Here is a 14,175-nt window from a genome sequence, read left to right on the forward strand (position 1 = left end):
AAGGAGAACTTTGATGAGTTATAGAATAAGATATTTATGTAGAAAGTAGATTATACACAGTTGTGGGAGGAGCTGGGTGGAGTGAAGTCTTGTGAGGTAACTTAGCAGAACAGAGTAGTCACCAACCAGTAAATGGGAGAAGACAAGTATGAATTTACCCCACTTACAATACTGGCTAGAACAACCAGACAGAAGATAAGTAAGGAAATTGAGGATTTAAATAGCCTAATAGACCAAGTAGATCTGACAGACACTCACGGAACACTCCATCCAATAGAAACAGAATATGTATTCTTCTTCAGGTGGTATGGAATATTTTCAAGTATATACCATATACCATATGTCAAGCACAAATTAAACTTGTACAATTAAAAATCACAAAACATTACTGAAATTAAAGATAAAAATAAATGGAAACACTGCCCATGTTCATATACTGGAAGATTTAATGTTGTTAAATTGTTAATATTATCTGAAGTGATCTACAGATTCAATGCAATCCTTATCAAAATCCCAATTTTTTTTTTTTACAGAAATAGAAAAACTAACCCTTAAGTTAATATGGAATCTTAAGGGACCCTATATAGCCAAAACAATCTTGAAAAAGAAAAACAAGCTGGAAGACGCATGCTCCTGACTTTAAAACTTATTACTAAACTATAATAATCAAAGCAGTATGATATTGGCATATGTAGACCAATGGAAGAATAGAGAGCCCAGAAATAAACCCCGAAATACACAGTCGAATGATATTTAACAAGGTGCCAAGACCATTCAATGGAGATAGGACAGTCTTTTCAACAAATGGTACTGGAAAAAACTGTATATCCACATGCAAAAGAATTAAGTTGGACACTTACCTAATACCAAATTTAAAAAGTCATTCAAAATGGATCAAGAATTTAAAAGCAAGACCTAAAACAATAAGATTCTTAGTAGAAAACATAAGAAAAAATCTTCATAACAGTGGCTTTACAGTGATTTTTTGATGTGACACCAAAGACACTGGTAGCAAAAGAAAAAATAGATGTATTGAACTTTATAAAAATTTTGAAATTTTGTGCATCAAAAGACACTATCAACAGAGTAAAAAAGGCAACTTATAGACAGGAGAAAATATTTGCAAGTCATGTATCTGATAAGGGATTAATATCTAGAATATATAGAGAACTCCTAAAACTCAAAACAAAAGGCAAATAATCGGATCCCAAAATAGACAAAGAACTTCAATAGAATTTCTCAAAGGAAGTTATAGGAATGGCCAATAAGCACATAAAAAGATATCAGTATCACTAATAATTAGGGAAATGAAAATCAAAACTACAATGAAATCCCACCTTACACCCTTTAGGATGGCTACTATATTTAATTTTGTTTGTTTTTAATTTGGGGGGATAGCCACGAAAACAAAACAAAACAAAAAACAGAAAACAACAAGCATTGGTGAGTACATGAAAAAAATAGAACCATTGTGTACTATTGATGGGAATGTTACATGGTACAGTTGCTATGGAAACAGTATGGTGGTTCCTCAAAAACAATTAAAAATAGAATTAACATATGATCCAACAATTCCACCTCTGGCTACATCCCCAAAATAATTGAAAGCAGGGTCTCAAAAAGATATTTGTACATCCATAGTTGTAAGAGCATTATTCATAATAGCTAAAACATGGAAACAAATCACGTGTCCATTGATTGATGAGTGGATAAGCAAGATATGGAATATATAAACAAAGAAATATTATTCAGCCTTAAAAAGAAAGGAAAGGAGAGGAGAATTCAGAGTTGTTTAAAGGGTATAGAGTTTCAGTTGTATGAAATGAAAAGTTCTGGAGATGGTTGGTGGTGATGGTTACACGATGATGTGCATGTATTTAATACCACTGAAGGGCACATTTACAAACGGTTAGGATGGTAAATTTTGTTATGTGTATTTTGCCACACACACAAACAAAAACTGAACAAGAACAGCAATACAGCTCTACTTCAGGGTGGCCTAAAAGAATACTGCTGAAAGGAAGTCCTCTCGTGGACAGAGTTTCAAGCAATATGCCTGGGGGTTCATTTTGCCTGGGAGGAGGGATGCTCCTCCCAGAAGAATGGCTCTGCATTTATTCAGAATTTAAGCTTAAGGCACTTAGAAGGACCACAATTGGAAAATCGGTGACAAGAAGGTCTCGGTAAAGAGGTACATGGATAGCCCTATTTGAATGAACACAGAGCATGAAGATACTTGTGTCCCATATTAATGCTCACCAAAGAACAGTGTTGGGAGAGGAGGGTTTTAATAATCAGGTAGACGAGATGACCCATTTCATATTGTCAGTCATCTTCCTTCCTTCTACTGCTGTCTGATGTGTGCATAGATGATCATGACAGCAGAGACAATAGTGAGTCCCCGCAATGGAGGCAGGTTGATTATATCGGGTTAATTCTTCATGGGAGGGACAGTGTTTTTACTCTCCCTAGAGTAGAACACAAATCTAGCTATGGATTTGTCTTCCCTGATAGAATGTTCCTGCTAAAACCACGATCTGTGGGCTTTCAGAATGCTTTTGCACAATCATGGTATTTCATATAGTTTTGATTCTGACAATATACAGCTATAGGCTCATGCTTACAAGTTTCCAGTCATCTAAATAGCTGATCTGACACAACAGGGGTCACAGCACTAGCTGTGTGGCAAAACCTTGCAGGGCTGGAATATTCTCTAGAATATGTTGTATTCTCTGAGTCAGCAGCCAGTATGTGTTGGTGTTTCTCCCATAGCCATGATTTATTGTGCCCAATAATCAAGGGGTGGAAACAGGTGGGAGTGATTCCTCTCACTGTTTACCCCTAATGACTTACTAGCGAAATGTTTGCTTCTGAAAAGCTGCAAGTCTGGGTTCTGCTGAATCTAAAGATTTTAGTTCCCAGGGCAGGAATGCTTTCAACCAAGGATACAGTTTTGATTCCAGTAAATTGGAATTTAAGATTGTCATGTGGCCTCTTGGGTGCTTTGTGCCAGTAAACCTACAGGCAAAGGAGGAGTTATTGTATTAGGAGATGCTGTTAATTCTGTCAAGGAGAAATTTGCTATTACCCAATGCTAGCAATGAGGTTATCTGGAATGCGGGAGATCCTGATGGTGCCTGTTTGAATTCTCATATTAATGAAAAATTACAACAACCTGACATAGGCAGGAATGCTCTTGGCACAGAACTTTCAGGAGGGAAGGTTTGGGTCACCCACCGAGAAGGGAATCACAGCCAGCCAACGTGCTTGCTGAAGGTGAAGGGAATATGAAAGATAAATGCTTTTTCCCCCCCTGTTTTTCCTCACTCCAGCTCTTCATCGTCTAACTTAAGATAGGTGAACAGTGGTTAACTTTGGCATATTTCAATATTTAAGATTTAGGATAGCAGAGGGTTGGGTGTGACTTAGCTATAAGAAAAATGAACATCCCTCAAGGAACACACTGAATTTATGTTCTTTTTGTTTTGTTTTGTTTTGTTTTTTAGAGAGAGAGAATTAGTGTGTTTTCAGTTGTGTGAGAGGTTGTGGTAACATGTTGGGTAGAAGCAGGATTTCCTTATGTCTTTATTTGGGAGTTAAGAATGGCTAAAGGGGGGGCACTTGGGTGGCTCAGTGGGTTAAGCCTCTGCCTTCAGTTCAGGTCATGATCTCAGGGTCCTGGGATCGAGTCCCGCATTGGGCTCTCTGCTCAGCGGGGAGCCTGTTTCCCCCTCTCTCTGCCTGTCTCTTTGCCTATTTGCGATCTCTCTCTCTCTCTCTCTCTCTGTCAAATAAATACATAAAATCTCAAAAAAAAAAAAAGAATGTCTAAAAGGGTGTATATGGATGCCAAGTTGATGACAGATGGACTCTGATTTTTTTTTTTTTAAACTGTGTCAACCTCGTTAATCTGGATCTACTTGTCTCAGCATGTATTAGCCTGTGTGGTTCTGAGTTCGAGTTGGCCAAAAGGCCAATATGCCAAAGGAAGAAGCAAAGCAGCAGTCATTACTCTTGGAAGATTTGATGGGGTTACAGCAGACATAGAAGACCAGGGAGATCCAGCTGGCCTTTGCTCTCCTCTGCTTCACGCCCAGCTCACCCTCTGAACTGATGACTCTTTGAAACAACAGCTGCCCTAGGACCACCACCAGATGCTTGGTGGTGAACCCATGGAGGTGGGCATACACAGGAGCCCAGCTTCTCAAAACAATCCCGGAGATTTCCATTTGGAGTCCCATTTTGGTGGCTGGACATGCTGGTTTCCCAGCCTGCTGGTTCTTTCCTAGATATTCCAATTTCCTTCCTGGAACTTCACTTTCCCCAGCTCCTCCTAAGGTCCTATTCCTGTACCACATTCCTTGTTCTGCAATTCATAGTGCTCCTCCTTTCTATTTGAATTCTGACTGATTCAAAGTACTATACCAAACCAAATAAAGACATTTCTGAGTAGTGCATGATTGAGAAAAGTGTCTTTTTCAGGAAACCTAACTAATGCTAATGATTATGATACCATTCTTGGCCAATAATACTACTAGTGGGCATTTGTTGACCATCTACTATGAGCTAGACACAGGGCCTTATATACTTTAGGTTATTTACTCCTCATACGAATCTGCTGAGGTAGCTACTATTATCATCCTAGTTTGCAGGTTAAAAAAAAAAAATGTTTAGGACTAGCTCCGAGTTGAAAGTCTATGTTCTTAACGACTATGACAAATTCCTCTCCATTTGTCACACATAAAAATTATTCCTTTGCCTATCAGTATCCTCCACTAGAGTGTGATGTTTCAAGGTCAAGAAATATATCCTTTTCCCAACCTCATTGTTAAATACAAGGTCTGAAAATTAGGTTTATGATGAATGTTTGTTAAATAAATGGACACATAGAAGGTATGAGGGTGGGAAATGTGGCCAGCATTAGTACGCTGGTCAAGAAAAATGGGCAGGGAGCCTTGTAATGGACATTTGTTCACATTTCTAGGATGTGAGCCCAGCTACATAAAGGAATTCAGAAAGAATAGAGAGTGAGATTATCCTATTGATGGGAATAATGGGGGTAGAAATACTTATTATCTGGATTATCTCACATTTTAACCAGGGGAAGAGGGCAACTAGGAAGAGCATTCATTTTATAGATAAAAAGCTTGTGAACAGGACATTTAATTTTGCTTTAAGGAGTACATACATCTACTCAACAGTAGGGGGAGCAAGATACAGGGAAATCTAAGATTTTAGACCATTAAAAAACCGTGAAGATATCTGAGTCATCTAGGGATAAAAGCATGAGAAAGTGATTCTACACAAAACAGTCTGAAAATGGGGTCTTGATATATTTTACATACTGACTTGTGTTTAAAATGGTTTGAAATTGCTCACCAGAGCTCTGGCGTTGCAATGCATACACCGTTTAAGGAAGATTTGGCCATGACCAATGTAGGTGTTCAAATAAGGATAAAACAGAATAGATTGTTTTTCACCTAAATTAACTGATTCATTCTTTAACAGGAGTAAAATTCCTAACATGTTTTTGCTAATTAGGTCCAAGCTTGAACTCTATGATGTCTACAGAAAACCCAAATTGGAGTGAAAACTACTATTTAAGTGAGCTTCCCCAGGCATAATGTAGTGGGAGATAAAATTTGCATTGTTATTGCTATATTTTGCTTGTTTTGTGAACAAGGATTACACTGTGCTTTGAAATTCAAGAAGAAATTCCTAGTCTAGTTCTTTGAAGTCTAAACTAGAGAGAATCTAATTCACTTCAAGTGCGTGATATCGCCGCAAATGAATGTTTATGGTGTTACCCTCTGAGATGAGTTCTTTGAACACTCTCCATGGCAAATCTGCCCTTATACATACCCCCAGCTGTCATGAGAACAAATGTAAACTCCTTCCAAATTATTTTTTTTTAAGATTTTATTTATTTATTTGACAGAGAGAGATCACAAGTAGACGGAGAGGCAGGCAGAGAGAGAGAGATAGAGGGAAGCAGGCTCCCCGCTCAGCAGAGAGCCCAATGCGGGACTCGATCCCAGGACCCTGAGATCATGACCCGAGCCGAAGGCAGCGGCTCAACCCACTGAGCCACCCAGGCGCCCCTCTTTCCAAATTATTTTGGCCATATCTGAATTTTCTAATTAGAGTCTTGAAAAAAATCCTTTATATTCAAATTGAGCGATGTAGTTGCGCAACGAATTATTCCTATGTTAAGGTTACAAGTTTAGTGTGAAATCAATTCCAGCGCCTGTACAATTGCCCTATGTTTTGTTCACTTCACGTTCAGGATTTTTCTCTAGTCTTACGAAGCCCACTTGACAAGGCCCGGAGCTCTCAATTATCTGGGTGTTCCCTCATGCTTATCATATTGAAAATAGCAGGCAAAATGAGAATGTAAACTCTTCTGTATGAAAACCAAAATATAATATAAAAACCGGTTACAGTATTGTTCACTGTGTCTTGTGTATCTACTTTGCTAGTATAACTATGAGCCTGGTCTATAACAGAATTATGGGACAAAGAAACCAAGTTTGAGGATTTGTTGATTGTTTAGGTGTGCGATCTGTGTCAGAGAAATATGATCCGCTTGAAGCCAGGGTTTTCTTGCTGTGCTGTACTTTCTTACTATGTGATTTTTCACATACCTCAAAGTAAGGCAGTGAGTTGCCCAGATGGACTTTGCTTTATGCCGCCCTGAGTTTCCTAAGGGACACGCACGCACGTGGAGATTCCGTTTGGTCTGTAACTTGTGCAGCTCAAAATCCAAGGTATCCTTCCATCATCCAACCCAGTTTTCATTTCAAAAGCCTGCTTCCCAAATCGAGAATTCCAGGCCAAGATTCAGAAATCAAGCTCAGGCATTCCTATCAGCTTTAGGACATCATGATAAAAATGTTCTAGATTTTAGAAGGTTCTCTGGTTCATCTTCTCAACAATCTCTCCTTCCTGTCTTGAAGATCTTATGGAGTGCTTATGAATCAAAAGATCCAGTGGCTGGATTATTCGTTCTGACACCCGACTAATATCTTATCGCTTCTTTCATGCCCTTCCGTGAATGAAGTGTGGGAAAACCATACTGGGATTGCCATTGAAGTTGTTCTTCCTAACACGCGTCAGGGAAATCAGAGAAGAATGGGGCAGGCCTGTGACACTTCATTTTCAGTGGCTAGAAAAGGCTCTGCATTCAAATACCAGCTCCAGGGGTTACAATCCACAACAGCTTTTTAGAATTGGAGCTTACAATTTCCTTGCAAATGACTGTGGGAGCATGGCTAAATAATTATACATCACTACTATTGTGTAAACCAGTTTAATTAACATTTTCCAGGCATGTCACATTTATACAATCACTAAATAATTTTCTAAAATTATGTTGCATTAGAAATTGCTACACATCAACTTGGATTATTTTTACTCATGGCTCTAATCATGCCTGAAATACATTATTTATTTTTATTTTTATTTTTTCTTTTCGTATCACTTTATTTATTTATTTTATTACTGTTCAGTACTTCCTTCGGAGACAATTCATACTTACAGGCTAGCCAGATGCTCTGTTCAATGTGTAAGTGTTATGTTTAACTGCCACTGACTTTATCAAAGCTGGCATTTTTTTTTAAAGCAGTTAATAACATTATTAAATTTCCTTTTCATTCACTTTGTATTAAAGAAATCTTGGAACACATTCACTCCCATATCCCAACTTAGAATACACTGTAAAAATAAAAGAATTTTTTTTTAACGTTCAAACTTTGTGAGATTTAAGAAATTAGGAGGTTGTAAACATGGACTTTCCTGGTGGTTAGGCTTGTGGGCAGCGCATGTTTCAAGAAGATACGGTCCAGCTTACTGTTTATTTGAGAAGATATAAAAAATTGGGCACAAACAATTCCTCTATTATTAGTCAAGTACTCAAATTACTTTTTGGTCTCCTTTAAGCCCATTGTTATTATTATTGCTACTGCTGCTATTATTATAAATGCATTTTTTTAAAGACTTTATCTATTTATTGCCAGAGAGAAGATAACAAGTAGGGAGAGAGGCAGGCAGAGAGAGTGAGAGCAGGCTCCGGGCTGAGCAGAGAGCCTGAAGCGGGACTCGATCCCAGGATCCTGATACCATGACCTAAACTGAAGGCAGAGGCTTAACCCCCTGAGCCACCCAGGAGCCCTATAAACGCATTCTTTTTTTTTCCCCCCTAAAGTACTAATCCCAAGCAAGCAAGACTAATAAATCAAGAAATGTTCTTAGAAATTAGGAATACAAATGGAAGGAATGGTACAATCAAATGTGTAAGCCCTGACTGAGGTAATAGTTTGGGCTCCAAACGCATTGAGATGAGTGGTTAAATAAGCAGAAGGATTAGCAGTTAGGTCACCAAATTAGTCTTCTGAATTTTCTTGCTCTATCAAGAATTCAATTTGTTTCCCGCTATCATTTACCATGCTGTATTAACCATAGTACTTTATCTATCAGTATTTCCAAATTATAAGCCTCTTACTCATAGCTATATCTCTATGAAGGATTTATTTAACGGCTCTGACAATGAAAGCGCAGTTGATAATATCTGTTGGATTTTATGTGCGACAGAAAGTGCTTTTGCAAAATTCTCACTTTCATGCATTAGAAAAAAGAATAAACACGTTTTTTATCTTTGCCTTCACTCTTAAGCACTATGAAGATTTTTGGAGAAAACAAATGTGGGGAATTCCAAAACACAGAAGAATACTACTTTTCTTTCTTTCTTTCTTTCTTTTTTTTTACTTCAATAGAATATTTGTATTGAAAAGTAGATTTTTTGAGGCAGGAGAACTATCTTTTAGTTGACAGCTTTGTGGGTAAAGAAGTATTAGGCGGCATTTATACAGTGCCAAACCATTATTCTGGCTGAATCTGGTTTCCAGTAACTATACCCAAATCATTGCCTGTCTAGAAATTGGAAAGCATGGCCTTTTTGGTCCCAGTCCATACAGAATCCTTGTTTATTTCTCGTACACATTTGTAACAGAACATCTAGGTCTGAAGTAAATCTCTACTTTTGCTAGGAACATGGATGTGAGAAAAAAATCCAAACAGTATGCTTTATTAACAAAGATAAATTATTTTTGATCTGATATAAATGAGGGTGCCAGTTGATGTGGAAATACATTCAGTTACCATGTCTGGATTCTGTAAAGTGCCCTATCGTCTGCCAAAATATCCTCAGGTTGATGCTGTTTCCAGTCCTCACGGCACATGGGTCAATTCAACATTATCCAGCAGGCTGGAAACATACAAGGAATGGCCAAGTGGCAGCTTCCCCACCCAGCTTTAGCCCTTTATACCACATCTAGAGAAATGGTTTCCAGCACTTGAACATTCAGATTAAATTGTTATTTTAAAGCAGAGTGTAAATTGGCAAAAACCATTCTTACTCATGAAGACAGTTTAGGTCCAATGAGAATATGGTTTGTTCATGCACGTACTGACACTTCTGGGTCAAGAATTCTCGCTCATTGAAGTCTGCTACAAATGGAGAATAATATCTAAATATTAAATATCTAATGGTAAAGGATGCACATTTTGAGTATTTTAATGCCCAAATCACTTTCCTCTTAATACATGTCTACTACCTATAAAAAGAGAGAGAGTTTTTGTTGTTTTTTTTGTTTTTGTTTTTGTTTTTGTTTTCAAAATAAACATGTCACTCTGAAATTGAGGGGGTCCTAGGGAAAAGCAACATGTAAGTCATCTTATGAAAATCTAGCTCACTGGGCTGCGTTCTGCACCCAAGTAGTTGCTCATGCCGATTCCACTGTTTGACACACCTTTGACACACTGTTTGACACACACTGTTTGACCACCTTCTTGCACCTGGCTGACATTTTTCCCATTTCTCAAGATTCAGCGGCAGGGTCCACCTCATGATACTCGTGATACTTACATTATATTGAAATTATTGGTTACGTGCCTGGGTCAAGATCTGCAGGATCCCGTGGTCTGGAATGGTGTCTCAAAGTTCCATCCTTTCCCCCTAGCATATTGCCTACCTGACTCATGATGGGCAGTTACCAATGTATCTTGAAAAAGAGATAAAACAATTTAATCCAAAAGGAAGAATGTATTTCACTGAAAGGGCACCACTTCAGACAAAGCTGTTTATGAAATGATTTTAAGTTATGTCTATGAAAATGATTTTAAGTTATGTCTATGAAAAATGGAGTAATAAGGTAATTAGCAAGTAAAACAAATGGCCAAAGACCTACACTAAGACAAAGTGTTTCTTTGACCTGCCTTGCTTCAGTGGACCTAATATACCAGTTAAAACTGTAAACTGGCATATTTTCTTTCTTTGAAAGTATAGACAATTTAAAGATATTCAAATTTCCCAACACAAAAAGCAATTTTTTGTAAAGTTGTCCATGAGTTTCCTTTCCATTATTTAATGTAATTAGATGTTTAGCAATTCTTAGAATCAAGTGGATTTGTGTCAAGACAGTGTTACGTTGAATTTCTTAAATATTAAAAAATATACAAATTAATGTCCAGCCATGCATGTGCTGAAAGAATATCTTCTAAGGAATGAAAGTTACTGTCATGTTTCACTTTAAGACATTTGTCTAATAAACAAATGATCTCCAAACCAAATGACCACGGGCTCCTTTGTGAAACAAAAAGCTTTCCTTGTGACTTTAATCTAGCTTTATTTTTTCTTCTTCCTTTTTTTTTTTTTTTGCAGGATTCTCTTTTTCTTCCATCTCTGGGTCTGCTCCCCTTTTTTCTCCCTTGTGACTGATAGCCAACCCTCTTGTTTTGCCCGAGTTCTTGCCCTTAGTGGGGCTTGGAGGCACCGTGAAGTCTGAAGCAAAGGTCAAGCCACACAGGTTTGTTGAGACATGCTCGTGCTTCATGATATTCCAGGTGAATCTGCATAAGCTTTTTTTTTTTTTTTTTTTTTTTTTAAGTCTTTTGACTGGCAACATCATGAGCAGGATGTTTTACAACATATCAGCCAACCATTCTGTTTATCATACAGGGCCATATCACAGGCTAGCATTATGGACGAGGTGAGGGTTGGGAGTCAGTTGAAAGTTGAATAAATAAATAAACAAACAAATTAATTAATTAATTTTCAGATGGCAGCAACCCCCAGCTCAAGGGTGAAGGTGAAATTCCCAGGCTGGCAGGCATTGATAACTCTAACTGTGGCTCAGGTCCACCACCAGCCCAGTGCTTTCCTGACCTCATAAAGAAATAGATATCACACACAATAAGGAGCTCATCCGGTTTGGGGGAGTGGCAGAAAGTGTTTGACTAAAGTTGTTAATGCACATGGACCACCCCTCCCCTCAATTTGTAGTGACTTTATAAAACACATATAATTTGCACCTCCATTTAAAGACACTCATTCTTGTATGAAGAAAAAAAAAAAACCTCAAAGATGACTTCCCAAGGACCAAAAAAAGAGTCTCCAAATGCTTTTCAGAGTTAGTCATTCAAAAACTTAGTCTAAATATTCACCCAATGATTTTTAGCCAAAAAATAAAAAATAAATAGTCTGGGTCTATAGAAAGCTCCACAAATATCCATCCTATTCTTTATTTAACTATAAAATGTATTTTTGTCTCTTGGCAAAATGGTATTTTGTCTCTTGACAAAAATGCTATTCTGACAGAATACGAATTCATAGATTTAGTTTGTTCTAATTTTATGTTGTTGGAGGGGTTTTTTTTTTTTTAAGTTCTCTAATTCAGAGAGGAAATTTTCAAAACTCCATCTTTAAAAAGAACTCAAATGACTAAAGAGAAATCTAGTATGGGAAAAAAACAGAAACACAATAACAAAAACAAAAACTTTTGTCTAGAAATGTAAACAGATCAACAGGCACTTGCCCCTGACTGTTTTCCCAGAGCCTTCCTCTCAAGCCACTCCTCTGACAGAAAGGGGCCTGGACCTCGCCCTAGCCTGGCCTTCCTGAGGCAACCGGCCTCTGTCATGGAAAAGGAACAGCCATGACCAAATACAGCCATGGAATCGGTTTGCGGCCGCATTGGTAATTACATAATATCATGACGAGGGGACCCTGAGGGCCCATATCTAGCTCTCAGTACCTCTACTTGCTACTGAGGACATTGTAGGGGCTTAGATTCTCATTTCTTAAAGTCTATTTTTTTTCTTCCTAAAACTCAAACTCTAAAGACTTCTCAGTACAGTAAGTTTATGGTTGTCCCTAGCAACTGAATAGTAAATTTAGCCTCCTAATTAATTTTCTGTGTTTTGCCTTAATAATAGAAGTTAACACTGACTGAAGGTTTATTTGTGCCAGGAGTGGTTCTAAGTTCTTTGAGTCTATTAGTTTATTGAGCTCTCATTTAAATAATTAATTCCATGAGTCAGAGGCTCTCGATTATCTCCTTCTAACAGATGCGGAAAGCCAGGTAAAATGTTCTTTGCCTCTCCAAGTCATGCTTGGAACCCCTCTGCTCTGTTGCCTTGTACTTCAGATTTTTAAACCTGAAATTATTCTGTTCATAAAAAGGAAGGTCATACGAAATGGTTTTAACAGCTTACTTCTATTTTAAGTTAAACTTTTTATGACAGTCTCGCATGCTAAGCCTGTTATAAATGCTCTACACAGATAGGAATTCATCGAATCTTTGGTCAGGTCCTGAGTGGTAGGGAGCATTAGTATTCCCATTGTATGGAAAAGGAAATTGAGACAAAGAGAGGCTAAGGAGCTTGCCCACTGTCCCCCAGCTAGTTGGTACAGAGTAGGAATATAGGGCAGTGGGGGTGAGGGGGATGCAATATGCCAACTGTTGCAATTATTTTAGCTTTCTAGTCCTGACACTGCTATTTGTCTTTGAACAAATTGTCCCATCTTTCTGATTCTTAGCAATCTCATTTATCAATAGAGGGGAGGGACTCCATGATCTCTAAGATCGCTTCAAATAATCCTATTGATTTGGATACCACAAACCCTGTCAAGTCACATGGAGAAAAATATTGTTTATGCCAGCCGGAAGACTTAGACACAGATTCCAGCTTTTAAACTAGCTGTGCACCCTAACACTTCTCTGCGAGTCTCTAAGAACAGTTTTTGGGAAAGGATCTAGCAGGAAGCTAAGAAGGTAAGAAAGATTCAGATGGTCTCCAGAAATGCCAATTTCAGTTCTGCATCTGCCAACAGGTCTAGCTAATCCTCAAAACCCTGTATAAATCCTGGCCCGCTATGCAAGATAATGGAGAAGAGAAACTAGGGAAATCAGAAATTTGGGGGAAGTATGATAAAACAACAGAGACCAATGAAATTTAAGACTACCTGGAGGCATCATTACACTAGCTTGTCCCTCTTAACTAGCGCAAACTCACTTTTGCTCTATAGAAGAGCGAGATAAATTAATCCACAGCTTTCAAGTGAGTTAATAGCTTAATGCAGATCCAATGTGGAAATAAATTAGGTCCTTTTAAACTGATTACAGCATGTCACACTAAATGGTAGATTACAAAATATACTCACTTTGCAGTTGTATGTACAAATATGATTATATCCAGGACAAAACAAATACCCCGAAATGAAGTAAAGCTTCTAGAGCTGAAGGCAATCAGGGAGATTATATTATCCACCAGAGGCCCAGAGGGATTATGTGATTTGCCTAAGGTCATGTAGATAGTAAGTGGATATTCCAGGTTTTAGCCAGGCTTTCTTGAGCTCAAGTTGAAGGAAGGGTTAATCCGCAGCCTGCATGCAGACAACTTATTATAATGATAATAATAATTACAATAGCCATTTACTGAGTTCACTGAGCCAGGTACTCTGCTCCCCTTTGTACATAGAATCCCTTGCCCACCCACTCATATCTCTATGAGGTCTGTCTAGTTTTCCCCGTTTTATAGATCAAATCACTGAGACAGCATTTGTGACTGTTCTAAGTTACACAGCTAGCAAATACTGAGGGGTGGGGGGTCTAGCTTCAGCCCTGAATCTGCACTCTTCCCACTAGACCCATTGCTTCATCCATGGGGACTGACATGACCACATCTTTGGCTGGTTTTCCTTTAAAATCAGTATTTGAGCGTCCTACAATGATAGCCTCATGCCCAAATGGTCAAAAGAAAGTAATAGCACCCTCGAGGTTCTTAGCCCTCACATTCAAAGGAAGAGGGGATCAGAACGTACCTTCTTTACTGTTCTTG

Source organism: Mustela erminea, chromosome 13, assembly GCF_009829155.1.
Source record: "Mustela erminea isolate mMusErm1 chromosome 13, mMusErm1.Pri, whole genome shotgun sequence".
In the NCBI taxonomy this organism is placed as follows: domain Eukaryota; kingdom Metazoa; phylum Chordata; class Mammalia; order Carnivora; family Mustelidae; genus Mustela; species Mustela erminea.